This window comes from Cnephaeus nilssonii (genome assembly GCF_951640355.1).
Source record: "Cnephaeus nilssonii genome assembly, chromosome: 4".
Taxonomy (NCBI): Eukaryota; Metazoa; Chordata; class Mammalia; order Chiroptera; family Vespertilionidae; genus Cnephaeus; species Cnephaeus nilssonii.
In genome coordinates this window covers 66,413,534-66,437,023 of record NC_137075.1, presented here as the reverse complement: position 1 = coordinate 66,437,023, position 23,490 = coordinate 66,413,534, and the positions used below count along the sequence as shown (strand labels likewise).

General features: G+C 50.7%; 1 protein-coding gene across 3 annotated transcripts in view; it reads right to left on the bottom strand.

The window, feature by feature from the left end:
• The window catches only part of SMAD3 (SMAD family member 3), a 252,296-nt gene that overhangs the window by 64,545 nt on the left and 164,261 nt on the right, over window positions 1-23,490 (bottom strand). Inside the window, exon 1 of one of the 3 annotated variants that reach the window (XM_079768744.1) lies at window positions 342-2,542. The exons of the other annotated variants lie outside the window; for them this stretch is intronic. The gene's annotated coding sequence lies outside the window, so the exon portion shown is untranslated. Of the gene's footprint in view, window positions 1-341; window positions 2,543-23,490 lie in introns of those variants that run through there. 3 annotated transcript variants of the gene reach the window in all.

Genomic DNA, 23,490 nt, shown 5'->3' with positions numbered 1-23,490 from the left:
CTTGGCCAGTGTTCCACGTATCTACTTAATAAGAGACTGGCCGAAGAGATACTCAAGGCCCCATCCTTCACCCCTGCCACAGCCCAAGGGTCCCCCCTTACCCAGGTCCCGCTCTCGTCCCCGCCCCGAGGCTGCCCTGCCACACAGATGAGCCACCAGCAGGAATACCCATGCTCTGTTCCTCTTCCTCTCCTCCCACTGCGGGCTCACTACATGGGCTCCGGCCCCCAGCACTCCCCTGTGACCGCCCTGACGACGACGACTTACAAAATCGAAAACATGGGCTCTTAACCCTTCTCATTCCGGATGCTCTGTGACATCTAGCACCGCTGGTCACTTACTCTTGCTGCAGGGTCTCGTCACTCTCAGCCTCAGTGCCACCCTGCACGGTCTTGCTTGTCCTCTCTCTCCATTCCCTAAAGGCAGCTGTGCCTCAGGTGCTGGCCTGGGCCTGCTCGTCCCACCCTCCCCAGCTCCCAACCTGGCCTCGTCTGTAGGACGATGACTCACAAATGCCGCATCTGAGCGCAGACCTCTCCCTGAATTCCACACTCACCCACCCAGCGCCTGGCTTACGTCACGTCACACGTCACACTGAGGACCTGCTCTGTGCAGGGCCTGTGCTGGGCACAACAGGGGATGAGTGCCCCTGGGCTCCAGGGGGGGACACAGGAGGAAACGCTAGGGACACGCAGAAAGGACAGACCTCATTGGCTGGGGCTCCCCAGGAAGGCACCGCTGAGAAGTTAGCATGTCTTGAAAGGCAGCGCAGGAAGCCAGCACTCCCAGCCCATGGGGAAGGGAGTCCTCAGTACCACATCACGTTGGGAGGCACACCGCCGTACTTGGCCATTTACTGGTGTTTAAGGTTTAGTGTTTTGCATCCCACATTGGATGAAAACCTTCTCGAGAAAGATGTTTTCTAAGCAGAGCTCTTGGGGGCGGGGGGGGGGGGGGGGCCGCGGGACAAATTGGCCCTAGTCCCACCTTCCCTCAGTGACAGGGCATTACCTTTGGGGCAAATACCAAAGACCACCAGAAACCAAGCAAAACAAGAACTGCCATTTACTCGCAGAAAATACGTTCGATTTGCCGTACTCTGGGGTAAGGGGTGCTTTAAAGAGGAAAGCTCGATCCATGTTCTCATTTACCCTCGCCTTCTCTCCGTCCCCTCTCAGCTGGACGGCAGCCCCTCACTGGGTCCCCCACTGCAGTTCCCACACTGGATGACACGTGACGCCCTCATCCACCCATGGGAGTTAGAGGCTGCCCAACACCGTGCCGGCACGTGGTCAGCACCCCGCCCGCATGCTGAAAGAATGCATTTCAGGCTCTTCCTAAGGACTTCTGATGGTACATGGCTCGTGTGCTGTGCAGAGTATTGTTCGCTCTCCGTTCTACCACTAAAACATCACCCCGTGATGGCATTTCCAGGCATGTCCAAGCCAACAGGAGCTCTCTCAAAAGAAGTTTTGAAAACTGTGCTCAGCAAACCACATCTCTCACCTGAGCTTGGAGGGGCTCCCAGCAGGTGGGGAAACCTTGCACCCACCGGTCTCATGCCCTCGCCACCTGCTCCAACTCCACCTGGGGCTTCCTAACCACCCAAACGGGACAGCCACTCTGTGCAGAGAAGGCAGCCCGGGGCTGGGACTCTGGGGGCCTGAGCCTGAGGCTTGGCCCCACCACGCCTGCCCTGGGACACGGGGCTCCTTCCCTGTAAGGTGAAGGGCTGGGACGGAGGAGGTCTGAGGTCCCCTCTGGTTCCATCAAAGTTTCATACCATCCTGGTCTGACGGAACAAAAAATGTGCCAACCAGTTCCTCGTGGGCAGGAACCAGGTCACCACTTGAGTGAAGCCAGCATAGTGGGAAAGCCAAGGGCTTGGTTTGTGTCCTAATCAGCGTGCTCAGCCTGGGAGGCCTCCTCGCAGCTTATGCCTTCAGAGTGGATGGCCCTGCCCGGAGAGCCCACACTCAAGGGGCCTTTTCCCCACAGCGAGTCTGGGTGCCGGGGAGATGGCGGACCCAGAGAGCTGGGTGGGGCAGCCCAGAACGGACAGCTTCCTGGAGGAAGTGAGCGTGGGGATTTCCGAGCAGTTTACAGCTTATTTCAAGATAAACATTGCATGTATCCGCTGTCTCGCCTCCTGACCTTTGTCGTCCACATCGGACATGCCATCGACGCCATCACAACCTTTTCCTGTGACCATGAAGCAGAGAGCTGGCGGGTTGCTCCCCATGACTGAGAAGCTATCGGTCCAGGTCACTGAACACACGCCCACTGCCTCCAGCCTAGTGGACACCCGTCACCCAGGGTCTTCCTCATTCCTGCTGCTCAGGGCTCCTGCCTCCGCATGAGCCTCCACCGAGAGCCTCCTCCTCGCTGCCACCCGGCCGCCACGTGCTCCGAGGAGCGCTCCCAGCACAAGCCGCCTCTTCTCTGATTTCCCGTGGCGTCTACTTTCAAAACGAATTGCAGGACCGCCAGGAATAACAACCACAATCATTGTGGCAGTTCCCCTTCACCATGTGCTCCTCTAGCCAGGCACTTGCTTTGAACATCACAGCCATGATGACAGCAATGCCATTCCCCCCCACCCCCCAGAAGATGGTACGATGGTTATCCCCACTGGGCCAGGACCCATCTGAGATTCAAAGGTCTGGTCCCTTACCTGAGGCCACAGGGTCGTCTGCAGGGAAGATTCCTAAGTACGAATCTGCATCCTAGGGCCACATGTCTGGTGGTCCTTCCCACCCACTCTGGGCCAGGCCTTCAGGATGGGGAGATGCGCACAGCAGGGCACGCCTTCCAGGCCCTCCAATCAACCATCGGGCCCTGACTTACTGGGAGCGGCCCGGCACCTGGTGACGCACTCGGGACCTGCCCCAAGAAGCCCGCTGAATTACTCTGAATGGGACCTGCTAGAGAGCCACGTCCAGTCTCCCAGGCGGACCTCTCTCTATTGTTCAATGTTCCTCCCCCCTCAGGGCTCCTGCACTTGCTGTTCCCTCTGCCCGGGCTGCGCGTCACCCACCTCCTCTCCTGGTGACGCCTACTCACCCTTTGAACCTCAGCTCCAATGTCACTTCCGCCGGAAGGCCTTCCCTGACCACCACTCCTTCCCCACATGGAAATCAGGTCTCTCTCTGCCTACAACCCCCAGGCTCCCTCCCTGTCCTGTTCACTCATGGTCTCCACGGTCTGCAATGTGACATGTGTGATTGCTGGGTCCCCCAGATTGTAGGGACTTATTTCAAGGCAGGCACTGTCTTTGTTCGTCATTGAATGCAGAGCCTGGCAGAGTGGAAGTTGCCAATAAGACGTGCTGGATGCATGGAGAACTGAGTTCAAGCCATGAAGTCTTACTTCAGCTGCACCATCACTCCAGGAGGGAAGCCAACCAGACATCATCACATCCCTTTACTGATAAGAAAACTGTGGCTCAGAGGACATACGTCTCTTACCTGAGATCAGAGGCATGGTCAAGGCTCTGGCAAAAGTGCCCCAAAGAGAATTACGGCTTTTTCTTGTTGGATTCTCTGGCAGCTAGCACAGTTCTGGTCACACAGATTTGGACACCCAAGTGGATGGAAAGAGCAGGAATGATCTGAGAGGTGGAGCCAAAAAGACTTGTTTTGTGGTGGTCGCTGAGCTTCACCCTCCCATTATAGACTCCGGGGGGAGACCACATTCTGTGTGCTCCCCCCAGAGTCTCTAATGGGAGAATTGATTCTATTCTACCCGCTCTGTTCTGAGAACTGGAGAGATACAAAGAAATCCGCAGGTGTGGGTGAGACCGCTTCCGTGGGAGAAAATAAGACTTTCCTATTGTCTCATCACACAGGTGATGAAGGGCGGAGGTGCTCCCAGAGCCACTCACAGCAGCCAGACTTCCAGGAATTCTACGTGGTGCGACTTGACACACATTGGCTCAAGGGCTGGGGCAGAGACCTGGCTTCGAAGCCTACCTCTGACCCTGACCATGACCACCTGGTGACCCTTGGCAATTCAGCGTCCCTAAGGGCACAGTGGGGTTAACAGCACCCACACCACCTTCTTCCCAGGGCTGTGGCCGGGCTCAAATGAGATGGCAGGTGTGAAGTGTTCTTTGTCAGCTATAGGCAATGATCAGACGTCCGTGTTATTACAGCCTTACAAGGCTGCTGCTGGCACAGCGCTGACGGTGCCGAAGGTGATCTTGGAGGGTTGCTTGTTGACAGCCTTCCCCGTGGAGGCAAATGTACGTACCTGTCCAAAGGTGGCTGAGGCAGAACGAATGATGGTCTCTCGCAGCCCTTCAGTTAAAGACGGGGGTGGGGAGATGGAGGGCAGGGGGGCCGCGGGGTCATCGCAGGTAGAAAAGGACGGAGAGGATGAAGTCAAAGTCAGGATTCCCTGGACTTGAGCCACATCTGTGCCTGTCACTAGCCATGTGACTTAGAGTTTATGCATTCTGCGACTCCATTTCCCCATTTGTAAATTGTGAAATAATGATAACCTCTCTAGAGGGTGGTGTTCAAATCTTTTTTTTTTAAGGATGCCACAGATAACTAGAAAAGCCCTTTATTGGGGAGGGATGGAGAGGGCCACCCAACACGACATATGCAGCCAGTTAAAGGCAGCTTGTTCCTTCCCCTGTGAGGGAGCCTGGCTGGGTGGGCCTCCTTGCAGAGTGGCCATCCCTGTGCCAAGCACAACCAGAGGTGGCAGTGGCCCCAGTTCCATGAGAGGCTGTCCACTTTGGGCCAGGACCTCCCTCACACATGCTGGGTTTTTCCATTCGGCAGGGAAGCTGGAATGCTTCACTCAGAGAGAGCGAACAGAAAGGCCCTCAGCACCTAGGACGGGGAAGGTGGGTGGGCTTTGAGGCCCCTGTGAAGCAATGTCTCCTCCCTTCTAAGTCACTGCCATCCCTCAGAGCAAAGGCGCGCGCGCGCGCACACACACACACACACACACACACACACACACACACTCAGCCCAATGCTGGCCCCTGCTCAGCCTGCTCTCAAGGAACCAAAGGAGAGAACTCACTTCTAAAACGCAGCCAGAAGGGCCACCATGCCACTTCTCTACCTCCAAATCAGTCCCCACCAATCCCAACCTGGTCATAGAAACGTCGCTGGAGGAGGTAATAAACATTCTGAATTTCAGAAGGAATTCAATCAAGATTTTTTTTAAGCACCTCCACGTTCTGTCGTAGGCACTGGGGGGAGAGGGGGAGGGAGATGTGAGGGAAATAGACACAGTTCCTGCCTTCAAAGGGCCATCAGTCTAAAGCAGCGACTTTCAACCGGGGCTGAGTCAAGGGCACTGACCTCTTTTCCCTTAGATTAGCAAATAAAAAAATGGCAACAGTCAATATAGCAATAGCTGTCTGATGTGAATGAATCAAAATTATACCTTTTTTTTTGTCAGATTGGTAAAAAATATATTTTTTGGTGTGCAGAGAATTTTAGTAAATTAGTTTACGTGTGCATTGAGATGAAGAAGGTTGAGAATCGCTAGTCTGAAGGGACAGAACCAACACAAGTGTAACATGATGTGCTCAGGAAACTTTGGTTCCGGGATCCACAGGAGAAGCCCTCTCATGCTGCAGTTTGTTGTTGTTGTTGTTGTTTTAGTTTAATGGACATACGTTAAGCTCTTGTCAGAGGTCACATTTTCATTTTAGCTTTGGCAGCTCAGAGCCAAATTTGCAGGCCGCATCTAACAATCTCACAAAACGTCATGCTATGCAATACGGTGCACTAACATAACCTCTGATCCCATCTTCGTTTCCTATCATTGTCTCCTCTTCCCCCACTTTCCCTACCTCTATCCTTTTCCATTCACTGCATTCGAGAGCTACCTCAAGTTCTTTTTTGAAACAAGGTAAATTATTTTTAAAAATACATTTTAAAAATTGATTAATACTAAAAACTTTAATACTCAAGACTGGCACGATCAATGGAATAGAACTGAAAGTCCAATAATAAAACCTTACTTTTATGGTCGCTGATTTTTCAACAAGGGTGCCAAGATCATTCAGTGGGGCTTTTCAAACAGAGCTTGGGCAACTGGATATCCATATGCAAAAGTATTACACTGGACCCCTACCTCACATTGGGAGTAAATCTTTGTGACCTTGAGTTAGACCAGTGGTCGGCAAACCGCAGCTCGCGAGCCACATGCGGCTCTTTGGCCCCTTGAATGTGGCTCTTCCACAAAATACCACGTGCGGGCGCGCACGTATAGTGCGATTGAAACTTCGTGGCCCATGCGCAGAAGTCAGTTTTCGGCCTGGGTGAGTCTATTTTGAAGAAGTGGCGTTAGAACACTCAAGGGGCCAAAGAGCCGCATGTGGCTCGCGCGCCGCGGTTTGCTGACCACTGAGTTAGACAATGGTTTCTTAGATATGACAACAAAATCAAGAAGTAAAAAACAAACTGACCTTCAAAATTCAAAACTTTTGTGCTTCAAAGGACACCATCATAAAACTGAGAAGACAAATCCACCAAATGAGAGAAAATATGTGTCAACCACTTATCTGATAAGGGACCGAATACCCAGAATACATAAGGGACTTTTACAACTAACAGTAGAAAGACAACCCAATTAAAATATGGGCAAAGGAATTCTGGCCAGGTAGCTCAGTTGGTTAAGTGTCATCCCAATACATCAACATTGCGGGTTCGATCTCTGGTCAGGCACATACAAGAAGCAACCAATGAGTGTATGAATAAGTGGGGCAACAATCAATATTTCCCTCTAAGATAAAAATATAATGTAATAAAATATTTTAAATGAGCAAAGGATCTGAACAGATGCTCAATATCATTAGCCATTAGGAAAATGCAAATGAAAACCACAATGGGATACTACTTCACACCCAGTAGGATATCTAATATGAGAGACAGATAATAACAAGTGTTGGAGAAATTGGAATCCTCATGTGTTGCTGGCGAGATTGTAATATTGGTACATCCAGTTTGTAATAGGATTTGGCAGTTTCTCCAAAAGTTAAATATAAGTTATCAAGTGACCCAGTAATTCTACACTTAGATATCTCCTCAAGAGAAAGGAAAACGTGACCACAGGAAAACGTGTACACAAACGTTCTTAGAGGCATTATTCATAACAGCCAAAAAGTGGAAACAACTCAATTGTCCATAAACTGATGAATGCAATGGAGTATTATCGGGCCATAAAAATGAACTACTGATACATGCTACACCATGAACTTTGAAAGCATTATGTTAAGGGAAAGATACCAGTCACCATGCCCTAGCCAGTTTGGTTCAATGGTTAGAGCATCGGCCCTTGAAATGAAGGGTCATGGTTCAATTCCAGTTAAGGACATGTACCTTGGTTGCAGACTCGATCCCCAGCCCTGGTTGGGGCACATATGGGAGGCAACCAATCAATGTGTCTCTCTTACACTGATGTTTCTCTCTGTCTCTCCTCTCCCTTCCACTCCCTCTAAAAAAGTCAATGGAAAAAACATCCTCAGGTGAGTATTAAAAAAAAAAAAAACAGTCACAAAAGACCACATATTATATGACTCCATCTATGGGAAATGTCCAAAAGAAGCAAATCCATAGAGACAGTAAATAGATTAGGTTTCCAGGGCTGGAGGCTGGGGAGTGGCTGCCAATGAATATGAGGTTTCTTTTTTGGGGTGGTGAATATGTTCTAAAATTAGATAGCAGTGAGGGTTGCAGAACTCTCTAAAACCCAATGACTTGTATACCTTAAAAGAGTGAATTTTATGGTATATGAATTATAAGGCAATAAAAACTTTTTAAAAGGTTCATTAATTCAAGTCTGGAGTTGTATTAACAGTAATGTACTGATGTTGGTTTCTATTTTTTTTTTTTAATCCTCACTGAGGATGTGTTTATTGATTTTAGAAAGAAGGGAAGAGAAGCATTGATATGAGAGAAAAACATCTATTGGTTGCCTCCTGTACATGCCCAACCGGGGAATCAAACCCAAAACCTAGATATGTGCCCTGACCGGAATTGAACCCCCAACCTTTTGGCATACAGGACAACGCTCCCACCAACTGAACCACACTGGCCAGGGCCTGGTGTTGGTTTCTTAATTTTGACAAATATACCGTGTAATGTGAGATGGTAACACCAGGAAAATCTGGGTAAGGGGTACACAGGAACTCTGTTATCTTCGTTAATTTATCTGTAAACCTCTAATTATTAAAAAAACTAGAGGCCCGGTACACAAATTTGTGCACAGTGGGGTCCTGCTGGTCCGCCCCAGGGGGCCCATCGGGGGTGGGTAGGGCCGGCAGGGGGAGGGGCCACAGGAGGGCTCCAGGGCGTGTCCGGCCTGTCTCTCTCAGTCTCCATGGGCCGGGGCCGGACCCCAGCAGCAAGCTAACCTACCGGTCGGAGCGTCTGCCCCCTGGTGGTCAGTGCACGTCATAGCGAGTGGTTGAACAGCCTTAACATATCATTAGTATATTACACTTTGATTGGTTGAACGGACCACCAGATGACTGGACACTTAGCATATTAAGCTTTTATCATATAGGATAAAAGGTTTATTTCAAGAACAAGTTGACCATATAGAGGAACTATTATGTAATAGTGTGCCTCCCCTCTGAACCGCAGCTGTTCAAAGGCAGAGACAGCCCACCCAGTCTAGGCTCAATGAGCTAGGCAGAAGGGCTGAACCAGTAATGACAACCATGGTCCTTTTCCCTCTAGCTATCTCCTCAAGCCTCACAGCTGAGTGAACTGTCACCCCAGGAGAACAGCTCAGCCCAAGGTGCTGTCAGCATTCTGTCATCGCACTCCCATTTCTGTTTCTATACACACACTTCTGCTTTGTCAAACCCTTCATCCCCTAAATCCCAATCTTCTGATGCCCCCTGCTGTGGGCTGGGTCGTGGGAAACCTCGCTGGGCATTTCCTGGCCTTCCCTGACCCGCAGAGGTGGTGACTCTGGTGATGGCCCACGGATCCTTGCATAGACATTGATGGGAGCCCAGTAGATCTCCGCATGTTTATGAGTCTTATCTCCCCAAATGGGTATAGAAGTCCAAGGGCAGAGACAGCATGTTATTCATTCCTACCCCCGGGTCTTAGAGATCTATGCCCAAGCAAGGAGTGAGTCTATGCAATCACCCACTAACTGATGACTCAGAAGAGTTCAGAAAGCTCGGGGTAAAACCACCCCGTAAGGAAATCTGGTTTCAGGCAGAGAAGCTCTGGAAAGCTGAAATTCTTTTTGGCCCTCTCATGGGCATCCCTCATGGGTTGGGGTTTTGTTTTTTGAGAAGCCTTGTGTTGGTTTCCCACTCTGCGTAGCCTGGGAGTGATGGCTCCTTGCTATCCAGAGACACGGGTGGGTGGGAACTGGGCCCCGGAGGGGGCAGGCTGTGCACGCTCCACCGGGCTGATGGCAGCCCTGCTTCCTGTGAGGCCGCGGCCGCTGACATCACCGAGAGGCAGTGTGAGCAGGCAGCACGCGGGGTCATGTGAAGTTCAGCGCTGGGCTTTCTCAGCCCATTGGGTTTTACTCATCCCCTGCCCATTAAGAGCGTCTCTCCCCCTCGCCTTTTCTTCCTTTGTGTGCGTGCGTGTTTTAATTATTCAATGGCTCTTGGCTTGCTTTCCTAACCCCACATGGACATTTCTCTCTGCTACTGAGAAACTAGGCATTCCATCCACTGGAAAGCAGTCAGAGAGGCCAGGGAGGAGTCCAGCTCTGTGCGCGAACCCTCCGGGACACGGCCCGTGTCCAATCGCCAAAGAGAAGGACTTGAGAACTCCACGCAGCATGTGCGAGCAAAAGGCTCTCAAAGCCACGTCGTCCACTCCCACCCCCGGCCCACTTTACAGACCAGCAAAATGACTCCATCTTTCAAAACGGCTACCACAAAGCCTTTTCCAGTCTAGGTAACCATTCTGCACAAAAAAAGCATTCCCACACGCAAAGACTTTGCACTGGAAAGGGTGTCCTACAAATTAACAAGCCACTGGAATTTTCTAATCACCCAGCACTAAAAAAACCCAAATGCACATTCTTCCCATGCATTCGTTCAACAAGTATTTATTACTGGTAAGTGACCCCTCTCTGTCAGGCACTGTGCTAGGCTCAGACGACTGTGGGGTGGCGGTGGAGGGAAGGAGGCCTTGTCATGAACGTGAGTAAGAACTGGTCCTTCTACCTTCAATGAGAACCCAATTGGGAGAGAAAGACCAACCCATGGAAAATAAATCTATTTCCAACAAGTCTTGATTTCTGTAACATTCATAATAAGTAATATCTTCTTTGATCTTCATAATTTTACCTTAACCTCCAGCTCAGTGAAATATCTACATTGCCTTCTTTACAAACTTTTCCTTCTTTATAAGTAAAAATGAAGCACAACTGCCTGTTTCAGTATATTAAGTCATAAACCAGAAGGCCAAGAGCTCAGTGGCGAGCCAGTGCAGCCCAGAGAACAGAGCTCACACAAGGCAAGCCCGCCCTGTGGTCCAGGTGAGTGGCATGCACCGAGTGACCTGGGCCAGCACCCTGCCCGCCTCACCTCTGACCCCTGCCCTCACTGCCTGGGACTGAAAAGGACGTGTGTGTTCAGCAGCTGTGGGGGCACAGGAGGAGGACTTGGCGGGGAGAGGGGTGTCCAAAGGCTGCTTCCGGGAGGAGATCAAGAGGAAGTATTTTGGAGGAAGCTGGCTGAATAGGCTGGGACATTCTAGGCTGGGCAGGAGGCAAAGCAGGAGTCAAGAAATGGCCTGAGGCAGCAAACACAGGCACGCGGAACTCAGAGCCTTCAGGACGGGGACTCCACCTCTCCAGGCAGAGTGACATTTTGAATTCCGACTTTCACAGACCCCTCGAGGATGGTAGTTGTACTTGAAGTCATTCACTCCACAGACAACGCGAGTGTCCAGGGAACCCCTGCCTGTCCGCAGTAAATACGCAACCTCCCCGGCTGCAGAGCGCCTTGCCGGAGCCACCGGGGGTGAGGCTGAGCTGGAGGAGATGGGAGACACTGCACAGACCCGAGGACGAGCGAGCCAGGGCAAAACTGTCCTTTAGTAAGATTACCCTGGGCACTCGGGGTGGGAGGGGAGGCTACAGGGGAAGTAAGTGCCCAGGAGGCTCAGTAACCAGGGGAGGGAGGGGGTGACCTTCCAAACCAGATGTCAGTGTCACAGTCTCACACCCCAGATCATCATCCCTGCCAAAACCTAAACTAAGCCCAAACCACCCACTCACTTTAAACAGCAGTTGCCCCCACTCTGCACCCAACACCAACACAAATCAAAAGAGAGGGTTTTCTTAGAACAAAACCGAATGGCTCCTTTCTTCCTGCTTTCCCAGGCCACATCCACAAGAGAGGGGGGCGGTGGGGGGGAGAGAGACAGTGGTGGGGTGGGGGTGGGGGTGGAGGGAAGGAGGCCTTGTCATGCAATAACTACAGCCAGACAGGCAGTGATTGGGTTGCACAAACCGACATGACCTTGGCAGGCTCAGGGGCCACGGGGGCCGAGGAGGCGTCTCTCTTCTCAGTGCATATTTCTAGCCCTTTTGCTGTTCATGGGCCTCAACCTGCACATGACCACAAAATGCATCCGATGAGGGGGGGAGGGGTGCTAAGACTCTCCCCTCCTCTGGCACCTTGGAAAGCAAGGAGTTGATCAATCTCATCCTGGGCAGAAGGACAAGTAAGTGATTTGCCTGGTGTGGAAGGTGGGGGAGATCTGGATTTAGAGGCTCTGAAAGGCTACCCCCATCTACCCAGATAAAGCAGCCTCTCTCCTGGCTTCGGATACTACCAGGGTCACTGGGCCTGAAATTCCCACCCTTTGTCATTCCTCTGGCATCCAAGGTCCAACGACTGACTACACCAAAAGCTTTGGTTAAAGCATGAGTCATTAAAATGTACTTCTCAGTTCACGTAGTAAAACGTTTACTGACGGCCGGCCCATGCCAGGTACTGTGCTGGGTCCTGGGTGGGAGAGGAGATGACGAAGGCCTGGGGGCATGAAGCGGCAAAAGTAGACGAAAGCCAGATTGCGCAGACAGGGCCTTGTAAACCTGGCTAAGGAGACTAGACTCTATTTGGGCTCACTGGAAAGTTCCTGAAGTTTCAAACCCCAGGAGGAACGATATGTTTTAATACCATCATTTTGCATCCCCTGGGGTAATAAACACTCTGTCATTAACACCATTAACACCTTAGTGTGAATTAGGTAATCAGATGAAGTGTCACCTTGCAAAAGACTAAGATGTGGGGCTGATAAGTTCTGATGCCAAAGGAGTGAAGCCAGGTGCTCAGTGGCCACTCGGTGGGGACTAGAGAGCCATGGGCAGAGCCTGAGGGACTAGGGTGCCAGGCGATGGCAGCACAAGCACGCGTGCCCTACACACGTGATCCACACCTGCAAACGCTTCCTGAGCGCCTCAGTCCTGGGCCCTGGGCAGAGTGAAGAACAAGAGATGGTGAGGGGAACACGGACAACAAACAAATATCCACACAGGTTTATAACTACAAGTTGGGGTGAGGAAAAGAATGGGGTGCTATGAGAGAGTGTGTTGGGTATAATTAGAATGGAGGGAGGAATCAGGGAGGGCTCTCTTAGGAGATGGGGGTTAAGCTGAGATCACATTAGCCAGCTCAAAACGATGGCAAGGGCATCCCAGGCAGTAGGAACAGCATGTGCAAAGGCCCTGAGGAAGGCGATGTAAGAACGCCAGAGTGGAGATGCAGGCCCAGTCGGGAGAGGAGGTTGAAGGGGCAGGCGAGGGCCAGATCCCACGGCCTCGGAGATTCCCTTACCCTCAAGGCAGCAGGAAGCCCCTACATGGTTTTCAGCAGATGTGCCAGAAGATAGGTGGAGCTTTTTGAGAGATCACCCTGCACTGCCAATGGAGAATGGGCTTGGTGGAGAGGTGGGTGCAGGCAAAGAGACCAGTTGGGAGGAAGGCTACGCCAGAGAGACCCTGATGCAGATGAGGAAGCCACGAGAGGATGGCGGAGCAGATGGATGTAGATACTCTGCAGGTGGTCAACTGGGTCAGTGGTCGGCAAACTCCTTAGTCAACAGAGCCAAATATCAACAGTACAACGACTGAAATTTCTTTGGAGAGCCAAATTTTTTTAAACTAAAACTTCTTCTAACGCCACTTCTTCAAAATAGACTCGCCCAGGCCGTGGTATTTTGTGGAAGAGCCACACTCAAGGGGCCAAAGAGCCGCATGTGGCTTGCGAGACGCAGTTTGCCGACCACGGAACTGGGTGATGGGAAAGGGGGGAGAGGAGGTGACAAGGCTGACTCCCTGAGGTTTGGCTCAGGCACCCGGGGTGGTCCTTTCACTGAGAAAGTGAATACTGGAAGAGGCTGAACCGATGGAGAAAAGGGTGAGGAGGAGGAGGGCGGATCAAGGCTTAGATTTGGGACCTACTTGATGGAGGCCCAGAGAGGTGTCTGGCAGAGATGTCAACAGGGGGTCTTCACAGGCAGAGGTGGGTCACTGGTGGTTGAAAATCCCGTGGGCTCTCCAGCCAGGGCACCAGGGCACCAGGCCAGGAGCATTTCGGGGCACCTGGGCCCAGGAGGCCCACTCCTGCTTCCCTCCTGTGCCCTGTCAGGGAGGAAGGCTTTCCCTTTTCGGGAGGTGTCAAAAATGCAGCACCGGCAACTCCTCCGGCTGCCAGGGTGACTAATATTTATCACTGGTATATACAGTAGCATTCTTCAAAGCCTGAAACGCTGCCCACAGTTACAGCCGCAAGCCTCTCCAGCAGCCCCGCCCAGGCCCCGCCAGGCCTCTGCATTCCACAGGCCTGAACAATACCACTAGCTTTCCATAGGTGCCCTGCTGCCCCTGCACCCCGGCAGCTTCCCAGGGGCCTGGACTGGCTGCCTACAGGTCAGGGTTCAGAGTCCCTGCTGTGGCCATGGAGGTGCCCCATGACCTCCACCAACCTGCCCCGCCAGCCTGGGTTCCCAGTGCAGGAGCGAGGCCAGGCCTCCGTCCCCGTAGACAGCAGAGGATGGACACAGGGGGTCAGGGACTTCGGAGAGCACCCCAGCCAGCCTTTCTGTTTTGGGGGAGCAAACTGAGGACTAGCGAAATCAAGTAGCTTGCCCAAGTAGCAGGGCTGAGATAAAAACTCCAGACCAGGGCTCGCTCTTTGGGGTCCCAGCCATAGGATCAAAGGGGGCCGGGCCCAGGTCAGTGAGAAGGAACTGTGGGCAGCTTCACACTCAGACCCCTGGGAGAAAGCAGGAAGCAGATCAGAAAAGTAGCCACTGGGATACCGTGCAAGATCAAACTCTTAAAGAAGCTTGTATGTGGGACGCCATGCTGTCTGTCCTCCCTGAACAGCTCTCAAATGCGAAGCAGGTAGCAGTACTAAAGGTGGGGAGAACTGGACCTCAGGAGGCTGACGAACGGTTCCCTGGGGACATGGGGGGGGGGCCTTCTCAAAGGAGGCTTCCAGTGGGACCCCAGCTCTTGACAGAAATCGTTTCATACGTGCAATGTAGTTGATGAATTTACCTAGGCCCAAAGGTTTCCATGAAGTGATGCCCACAGAGGAAGTACTTTGTGTGACAATAACCATCAGGGAAACGAGATAGCAGGATAGCACAGAATACAGCGATCGATGCTATAAACTTCGCCATTTGGCAAGGTTATCTGCCTAAATCACTGACCAGAACAGAGGAGACAAGTGGGAAATCTACAGGACAAAGGGCACTGCCCACAATAACTCTGAATTTTCACCACTTAGAGTGTGCCGAATACAGTCCAGTCGCTGCGGGGAACTGAGGGAAAGAGGGTCTTCCCTCTGCTCCAGTCATACATGTTCCAGAATTCAGGAATATTGAAAGGTGACCACAAAATGCAGAAGGCGGGGACACAGGGGGCCGCGTCCAAGGGCAATCCTCTCCCCGCGAAGCCCCATCTTCTTCTATAAGCAGACACATGGTGAGTATTTCTTAACCCACCACATCTGTGACCACATGACTGCATGTGCACAGCGGCACGCTTCAGGGATGAGAACTGGGAAGTCATTCGTTCAGTCATTAGACAGACATTGTGCTAGACACGGGGGTTTCAAACGTTGGGGAAAAACACACCCAGGCCCTGCCCCGCCTGCCCTGGAAAAGCTTTCCATCATCTACGTCATCTCCATTGGGGGAGGAAGGTAGAAATCCTGAAATCTGATCTTATCTATCTTCCTGCCTTTGAACACCACCACCACCACCACCACCAAGCCAGTGGGGGCAGGCACTTTCGAAAGTAGGGGCCTGTTAGATACACTTTCTCAGCCACTGGCCCCTTTCTTTCCTCTAGGTTCCCCGCCCCCCCTTCCCTTCTGTACCATCACCCTTAAATGTCAACACCTCTGGAAAGGGCAAAATAACTGCCACCTTCAATAGAGCAAACGGTCAAAGGGAGTGTGGATGACCATCTAGCAATAAGTGAGGCGCAAAGAAAGAGCCCCCGGGTGGCCACTCCAGGCCGCGTGGAAGCTGCCGTGGCCCACCCAGAAGCACCGACGGCCGGAGGAAACCTTCCGAATTGTTTCAGCTGAGTTGCAGCCACACAGCAGCAGGGGGCCCGTGCCTACCGCCCCCTCCCACACACACCTCATGACCACAGTGTCAGAGCTGGAAAGGGAAAGCGAGCTGAGGAAACTGAGGCCCAGGGAGGCCGAGTAGGACTCAGGGGTCCTGGATGACACCTGCATACACCAGCTCGCCACCACCCCGAGGCCCCTGGCCGGACCCAGCAGGAATGTCGGGTCACAGTCGCCGGTAGCCTCGCCACGAGACCATTACCAACTCATGCGTGCATCGTGCTGTGCAGCTTTCCAAAACTCCCTCCCGTCCCTCACTCTCCCGAGTATCATGGTAGCCTTCGCCATGGGCAGGGTGGTCTCAGAGCCCATGCTTGGTGTGACAGAACGTGAGTCCCGGGGGAGCTGGGTGACGTGTCTGAAACCACATGGAACAGGGAGAAGTGTCTCGGTCTTGGAAGAGCCTGGCTACTGCTTTCATTAGGGGCTGAGAGGTGGGAGGAGTCACAAAGCAAGCCTGAGACACACTCTCGGGCAGGGGAAGTTGGCGATCACATTTGGGTGGATGAACGACACACAGACAAGTTACCCACCATGGAGAAGGGCCAACTTACTACACTCTGTGCCAGACCCAGGAAGTGATTCGGGTGGCCATTCGGAGAAAGGGGAGGCGGCCGCAGTGAGCTGGGACAGGCCAGGAAAATGCAACCAAGGAGGTGAGACTCACTGTGGGTTTAAAGGCAGGAAAGTGTCCCAGGAACCCAGAAAAGTGTCCCAGGAAACGCAAGGGTGAGCCAAGGTGAGGCAGTGGGTGTGGACACACAGGTTGGGGAGGAGCTATGACGAGCCTCGTCTGGCAGGAGCGGAGCCCACAAGGAAGGTAAGCCCACAAAGTGGCTGGCTCTCGGGGCTTTAAATACCAAGCGAAGGGGCCAGTGTACCTGCCCAGAGAAATGCGGAATGTCAGGTTCTTCCCAGCCCATCCCAGGCCACCGCCTGCCCCAGGCCACCAGGATTACCAAGAAGTTCAGGATGTCACCTGTTCACAGAACCCCCTGGGGCCTTGCTCCCACACATGGCCACGTCCGTCCACCACACACTTCCGCCGGGCTGGCCCTGTGCTAGCTCCCTGGGAAGACACAGCATTCCTGCAGGTGAGGCAAGATCTGAACACTCACACATCAATTCCCATTCAACAGAATGTGGGTGTAAGGCATATTTTCAAAAAGGCCACATTTCACACATTTTCAGTGGTTTTCACACATTTCTGAGCAAGTGCACAATTGCTCTGTGTGGATGAGCATAACAAGTTTTAAAAAGGAAAAAACAGTGGGTAAATTGGACTCACCTCATTCTCCCAGCTTTTTTCTCATTCTACACACATACACACACACACACACACACACACACACACACACACACACACACACACTCTTGCAGCATCTCCCCCAGGACTCTGATTTCAATAGCACAGTGGGCCTGCAGGCCTAGAGGACTCATGGGGTCAGCTGACTCACTCTGAATGTGCTCTACTTCTAGGCCACTGGTAAAAAAAAACACAAAAAAAAACTCCACAATTACACTGTGAACCCCTGGAGGGCAGGGACTGGGTTTCACTCCCCCTGCCTTAGACAGAGCAGATGCTTCATAACCCACTGACTTGATGGCAGAAATAAATATCCATGCATTCTGAATCCTGTTCCCCATGATTTACAACACCCCTGAAAATAAAGGGGAATTCAGCCCTAGCTGGTTTGGCTCAGTGCACAGAGCATCGGCCTACGGACCAAAGGGTCCCAGGTTCGATTCTAGTCAAGGGCACGTGCCTTGGTTGCAGGCTCCTCCCTAGCCTGGGCCCTAGTCAGGGCACGTGCAGGAGGCAACCAATCGATGCATTTCTCTCACATCTATGATTCTCTCGGTCTTTCCCTCTCTCTTCCAATCTTTCTAAAAGATCAATGGAAAAATATCCTCGGGTGAGGATTAACAACAAATACAAAAATAAAATAAAGGCGAATTCAGCTCCACAACTCCCAGCACAAACCAGTTTGCATTAGTTCATTATTCCTTTCAGTCCCTGCCCCCTTTGGTTTCACAAATCACCCGAGTAAGAGCCCAGACAACTAACGAAGTACTTGAATGCCCATCCTCTCACTCAGGCGCTCACATCGACTCCACGACATAGGAGAGGCCGGGATGCTATTCACATTCCAAGATGAGGAAGTGCAGCCTAGAGACTTTGGGCCACTTGGCTAACAATGCCTTGTCCATGGATCTTACTAAGAATATAATAATTACCTTCCAAGACTCTGGAACTTGATTTGTCTGTTCCTAAGGAGTAAATATACATACAATTCAATGACACCTCAACCTCTCTAGATGTCATCATTGCCATCACCATCACTATCACTATGTTATCACCAACCATGACAGCAGGCTAGAGTTTGACTTGAGAGAGGAGGCAGGCATATTACCTCAGAACGAGGGAGGGGAGGGAGGGAACCAGGGGGCTTGCTAAAACTGAAACCTTTTCTGACATCCAAGCACTTAAACAGCTCACTGCCTCCCCTACATAAATATTACTAAACACTACAGTTTCATTTACCCTGTGCGGGTGGGCAGGCAGGTTTGAAAGTAGAGTGAGTGCAAATTAGGTACTGGAAAGGCTCTTATTTCCTGTAGTGTCAGATGTTCACAGTCAAAGAGAAAAGAAAAGGAGAAGCAGTGTCACATGGTGAGCCTCCCATTAAACAAAATGCATGTGTTTACACAGAATCGGTCCCTTTTGCTAAATGCCAACACCGAGCTGCACGACTGGAACTGTGCACTGGACACAGCCTGGGGTTTGGGCTATTTCTACTGAGCAGCCCCAGGGCCTCTGACAGTTGAGTTAATCTAAGGGCTGGTCCACCAGCATGGAACAGTTCCCCACATACCCAAGGCAGGCACACAACCCCAGGTGCAACAGAGCTGAGTCTCTGCAGCCCAGAATTGACCCAGAGATACAAAAGAACTAAAAACAAACAAACAAACAAACAAAACAGAAACAATTTCCCACTCGTGAGTTTTCTAATGGAAAGTGAGAAAGCTAGAATCTAAGTCCAAACTTTGGTACCTGGCTCTGGGCCCTTGGGCAAGTCACTGGCCCTCTCTGGGTCTCTGGTTCCCCAGGAAGGTGGAGCCTGAAGAGAACAGCACTGAGCTTACGTTAGCTTCAGTGCACACAGAACTGTCCCCTTCCTCTCCCACTCAACACAAGCACAAGCATGTCAGAAGCCAAATTGGGGAGAGGGACACCAGGAAAGGAATACACTTAAATAAATAAATAAATAAATAAATAAATAAATAAATGAATGAATGAATGAATATGTGTATATATATACACACACACAGTGATAAAGTACACATAACAATTTGTCATTTTAGCCACTTTAATGTGTACAATTAAATAGCATTTAGTTCACGCACAATATTGTGCAACCATCATGTTTGTTTAGTTCCAGAACATTTCTTATCACCCCTGAAGGAAAACTTGTACCCATTAATTAAGCAGACACTCCCCATTCCTCCCATCTCGACCCCCTTGCAACACCCATCTGCTCTCCGTCTTTCTGGATTTGCCTATCCCAGATAGGCCATGGAATCATACGTTATGTGGCCCTTTGAGTTTGGCTCCTTTTGCTCAGCATGTTTTTAAGGCTCATCCATGTTGTAGCACATACTGCATATCTCGGCTGAAAAATCTTGCATTATATAGAGGAATATGCCTTTGAATTAATTGGTAAGTCATTCACAAACTTCAGCACTATTAATTGTTCGTTGTAATTGAATAAGATAATCTATGTAAGGTCCCGAGCACATCATGAGTCAATCAGCAATAGCTTCATCATCATCATCATCATCATCATCATCATCATCATCACCACTAACAAAAATTCCTCGTAGCACACCTCACTTGCCAATCACCACTGGTCTGGTGCCTCCGGGGTCCCACCTTCTCTGTACATGTGTGCTAGCTCCCCAGCACGCGCAGGCCCCTCTGAGCCCCAAGAAGTGAACCATCCTTATGCAGTAACAGTCCTAAGCTAGCAAAACAGTGGAACACCCCCCTCTTAAGCAATCTTGCCACCTGGAATTTACCAAAATAGGAAATTGTTGGGGACATAGCGTAATTCTTCATTTTTCAAAATGACTCACAACAGGATTCCTTTAAATGGTTTTCCTGGTACACTTAAAACATAATTCAATTTGCACAATCAGTGTTTCAGCAATCCACCTTTCTCCATAAAACCGTATGTGGCTGTCAGAGTTGGTCTGACCCTGGAGGCCAGTGATGGCTACAAGGCAGTGAGAGTTGACGCTTGCTGTCCCCTCCTGTAATTAGCAGACTCCACCTGGATATAGAAGTCCTCTGCCCACTTTCTGGCCCTGAACAGCCACTCTTTTGAGTGTCAGTTTACTCTTAGGGAATACAGAAGTTGCACCCACTTTCCCTAAGGCTGTTGTGAGAATCAAAACTGCCGAAGAGATATCGTGACACACAGAGCTGCCTCCCGGGACATAGGCTCTGTCCACAATTTGGGGCAAAAGTCCAAATTTGTGACTCATTTTACAAAACACAGCTTGTCCTATTCTTTTTTAAAAATATATATATTTTATTGATTTTTTACAGAGAGGAAGGGAGAGGGATAGAGAGTTAGAAACATCAATGAGAGAGAAACATAGATCAGCAGCCTCCTGCACGCCCCCTAGCTGGGTATGTGCCCACAACCAAGGTACATGCCCTTGACCGGAATCAAACCTGGGACCCTTCAGTCCGAAGGCTAACGCTCTATCCACTGAGTCAAACCAGTTAGGGCAGTTTGTCCTATTCATGGGTAGCTTGAACTTCTTCTATGCTGGAAGGATTCACAAACCAAGATCACCATCCCACCCCCACTTAGGCCCTCTCAATGTCCCTCCCCGGTCTCCCGGCTAAGGAGCAGTAGGTCCTTGGAGCAAACCTGGGGATGCGTGGGACCCCGGCCGCCCACTTCCACCTGCCTTCCGGGGGCTGTGGAGGCCTCCTCAACCAGAGCAATCCTTCCCAAGTGCTCTGTGGCCAGTTCTCTCCAACTCCCAAGCTTGTTTTCTTTAATTAGCTCACTGTGGCAGGAGAAAAACGCAGCCCCACCCTCAAAATGAGCAGATCTGGGCCTCAAATGTACTCTGTGGTTTGCCTCTGTGCTGCCAAGCTATTAGCCAGGGAGTAACAAGCTACCGGGGCTCAGGAGGCAGGGCTGGTGAGAAACCCCTGCTGCACTAAGCTCGGCCTTTCTCTTCCCAACATCTGACGTTTCGCAACCACAAGGCTGGGCTGCACCCCTTCCTGAGTCCCTGAAACCTGCCATTGTGGTTCCCCTTGGGGGACGACTCCAAATTCTGCTGGTTTTCTTTCTCGCTTTCCCTCTCCCTCCTTCTCTCCTTCTTTTTTAACCTGCTCAGGGGGCAATGTATGCTAAATCCAAGTCCCATCCTCGAACCTCACAGATGAAGAACTGAGGCCCAAGCAAAGTTATTGCTTCTTAGTCTCTCATGACAATAGTAAGCAAGATTGAAATAAATCCTAAGATTTACCAGACGTCTCCCTTGAATTTAAGTTCATGGATGATTTCTACAAATGTCACGTCAGCAGGGACTCATCCTGGAAGGCAGGTGAGCCCTCATCACTCCACGTTACAGATAAAGCAAGTGAGGCTGGTGGGGAAGGGGCTGCCCAAGGTCCCATGACTGAGGGTGACAGAGGTGAGGGTACAAGGACCCCGATCTTGACATGCCAAGCACTGCAGGTTTTCTCTCCTCCCAGCAACGTCTAAAATACAGTCCCAAGAGCTACTTAGAAGTCTGAGGCTAAGGTTCCCTGGCATTCATATTCGTAGAATCTCTAAAGTCAGACCTCGAAGGCCGGGGTCCCAGTGTAATGCTACCACAATCCTAGCATCTCGACGGTGGTTTCTTTCTCCTTCACCATCATGACTGTTCCGACCACTTATTCAATACCACGTACCAGACACAATGTTAACCCCTCTTCCCCTGTGCTCATTTCACACCCTCTGGAGTGGTCACCATTATCCCCATTTTACAGATAGGGAAACCAAGGATCCATCACTAACAAAACCCAAAGTCTAAGAACTAATTCAGAGGGAGAGAAGAGATTTGACCCAAGATCAGCATCCAATTAGCTCACACTCTTAACAGCTATATTATAACCGAGAGACTGGGAATCACTATTTAAGGAAACTGGTCCAAGAAAGAAATGACTTGACCAAGGAGACCAAGTCAGAGCTGGGATTCAAATCGGGGTCTCTCTCAGTCCACTGCTGGCTCACACCTCTACACTGGGCTGCTCAAAAACCCACAAGAGTGGCCCTGGCTGGTTTGATTCAGTGGTTAGAGTATCGGCCCGAGGACCAAAGGGTCTCGGGATCGATTCCCAGTCAAGGGCACATACATCAGTTGTAGGTTCAATCCCCTGAGGATGGTTGGGGTGGGAGTGAGAGGCAACCAATCAATGTATCTCTCTCTCATTGACATTCTCTCTCTCTCTCTCTCTCTCTCTCTCTCTCTCTCTCTCTCTTCCCCCCCCCCCCCACATCCCCTCCCTTCAACTCTCTCTAAAAATCAATGAAAAAAATATCCTCACTTCTGGGGTGAAGATTTAAAATTTTTAAAATTTTTTCTTAATCTACAAGAGTGAATGCATTGTCAGCCCCAAAACACTTCCAACAAGGATAGGTTTGTCGCCTCTGAAATTCCACAACTGTGATCTATCAACAGACCTACCCTCCCCTGGAACTGCCTGGAATCTTCAGAACAAATATCAGTGCTCACTTGTCCATATGTTATTTCTTGGTTCTGCAACCCAGAAGAGAGTGTGAGAAGGACAGGCATCCAGCAAAGGGCCCGCAAGGCCAGCCTAAGACCTCCAGCCCCAGGGGGGCCGCCGGAGCTGGCTACATAATGTGGGGGCCGGGTGCAAAAGGAAAATGCGGAGCCCTTTCGCAAAGGGGAGGGAAAAGGTACCAGTAATGGTATTAAAATGTCAGACTTTTCCCCTTTCTTCCACAGTCGCTTGACTTTATGCTGTTTTTATTTACTATTTAATTCAGTTCTAAGAAAAGTAAAAAATTTAGGTCAGCATAAATGTTACCATTCCTGTTTATATGGTGCAATGCCAGTTTTAAATGCAAACATAAGAGCATTTATCTAGAATGTGAAATCACCAAAATCACACTTTCTCCCCCCGCTTCCCCCACAAATCACACATTGGCATTTCGTAGCGTGACACACATATACATCATGTGTGTGACTTACCAGAATGGCAACACAATATAAATCTAACTCAACTGTTTTCACTTTACCTCTTGATCCATGCACAATCTATTAACACTCTCAACCTTCCGCCCACTGATGAGTAACAGAGGGCTGGAAGGAAAAGGCTCTGGTTGTGCTAGCTTTCCTTTCCATGCATGGCGTCATTTTCAGCGTCAGTGGTTTGCTGATACGGGGAAGTCACATTAGTAAGAAAGCGTATGATAGGGTTCCTTGGTCAGTGAAGCTTCTTAGAATGACACCGCCTTCTTGGTGCATCCGAAACAAGTTCTGGTTCAAATGGAAAGTGGCAGCAGGACTGTCAGAGCAGAAAGGAACAATCTATCTCTTCTACACCTGCGCATGCGCCATTGTCCCATCAGGCTTCATTTACAAAACACCAGCTCAAAGAGAACTAAAAAATTTCAAGATGCTGACCACAGACATCAAACCAAACACAGGGCTCTCCCCAGCATGGGGCTCTGTGTGACTGAACTCTCGAAGCTGGCCTCGAAGCCAACCACACCCATGTCAAGGACAGGCTCAAGACACACTCCACGGCCGTCCTCTCCTTTGCTGGCTGGCTGCTC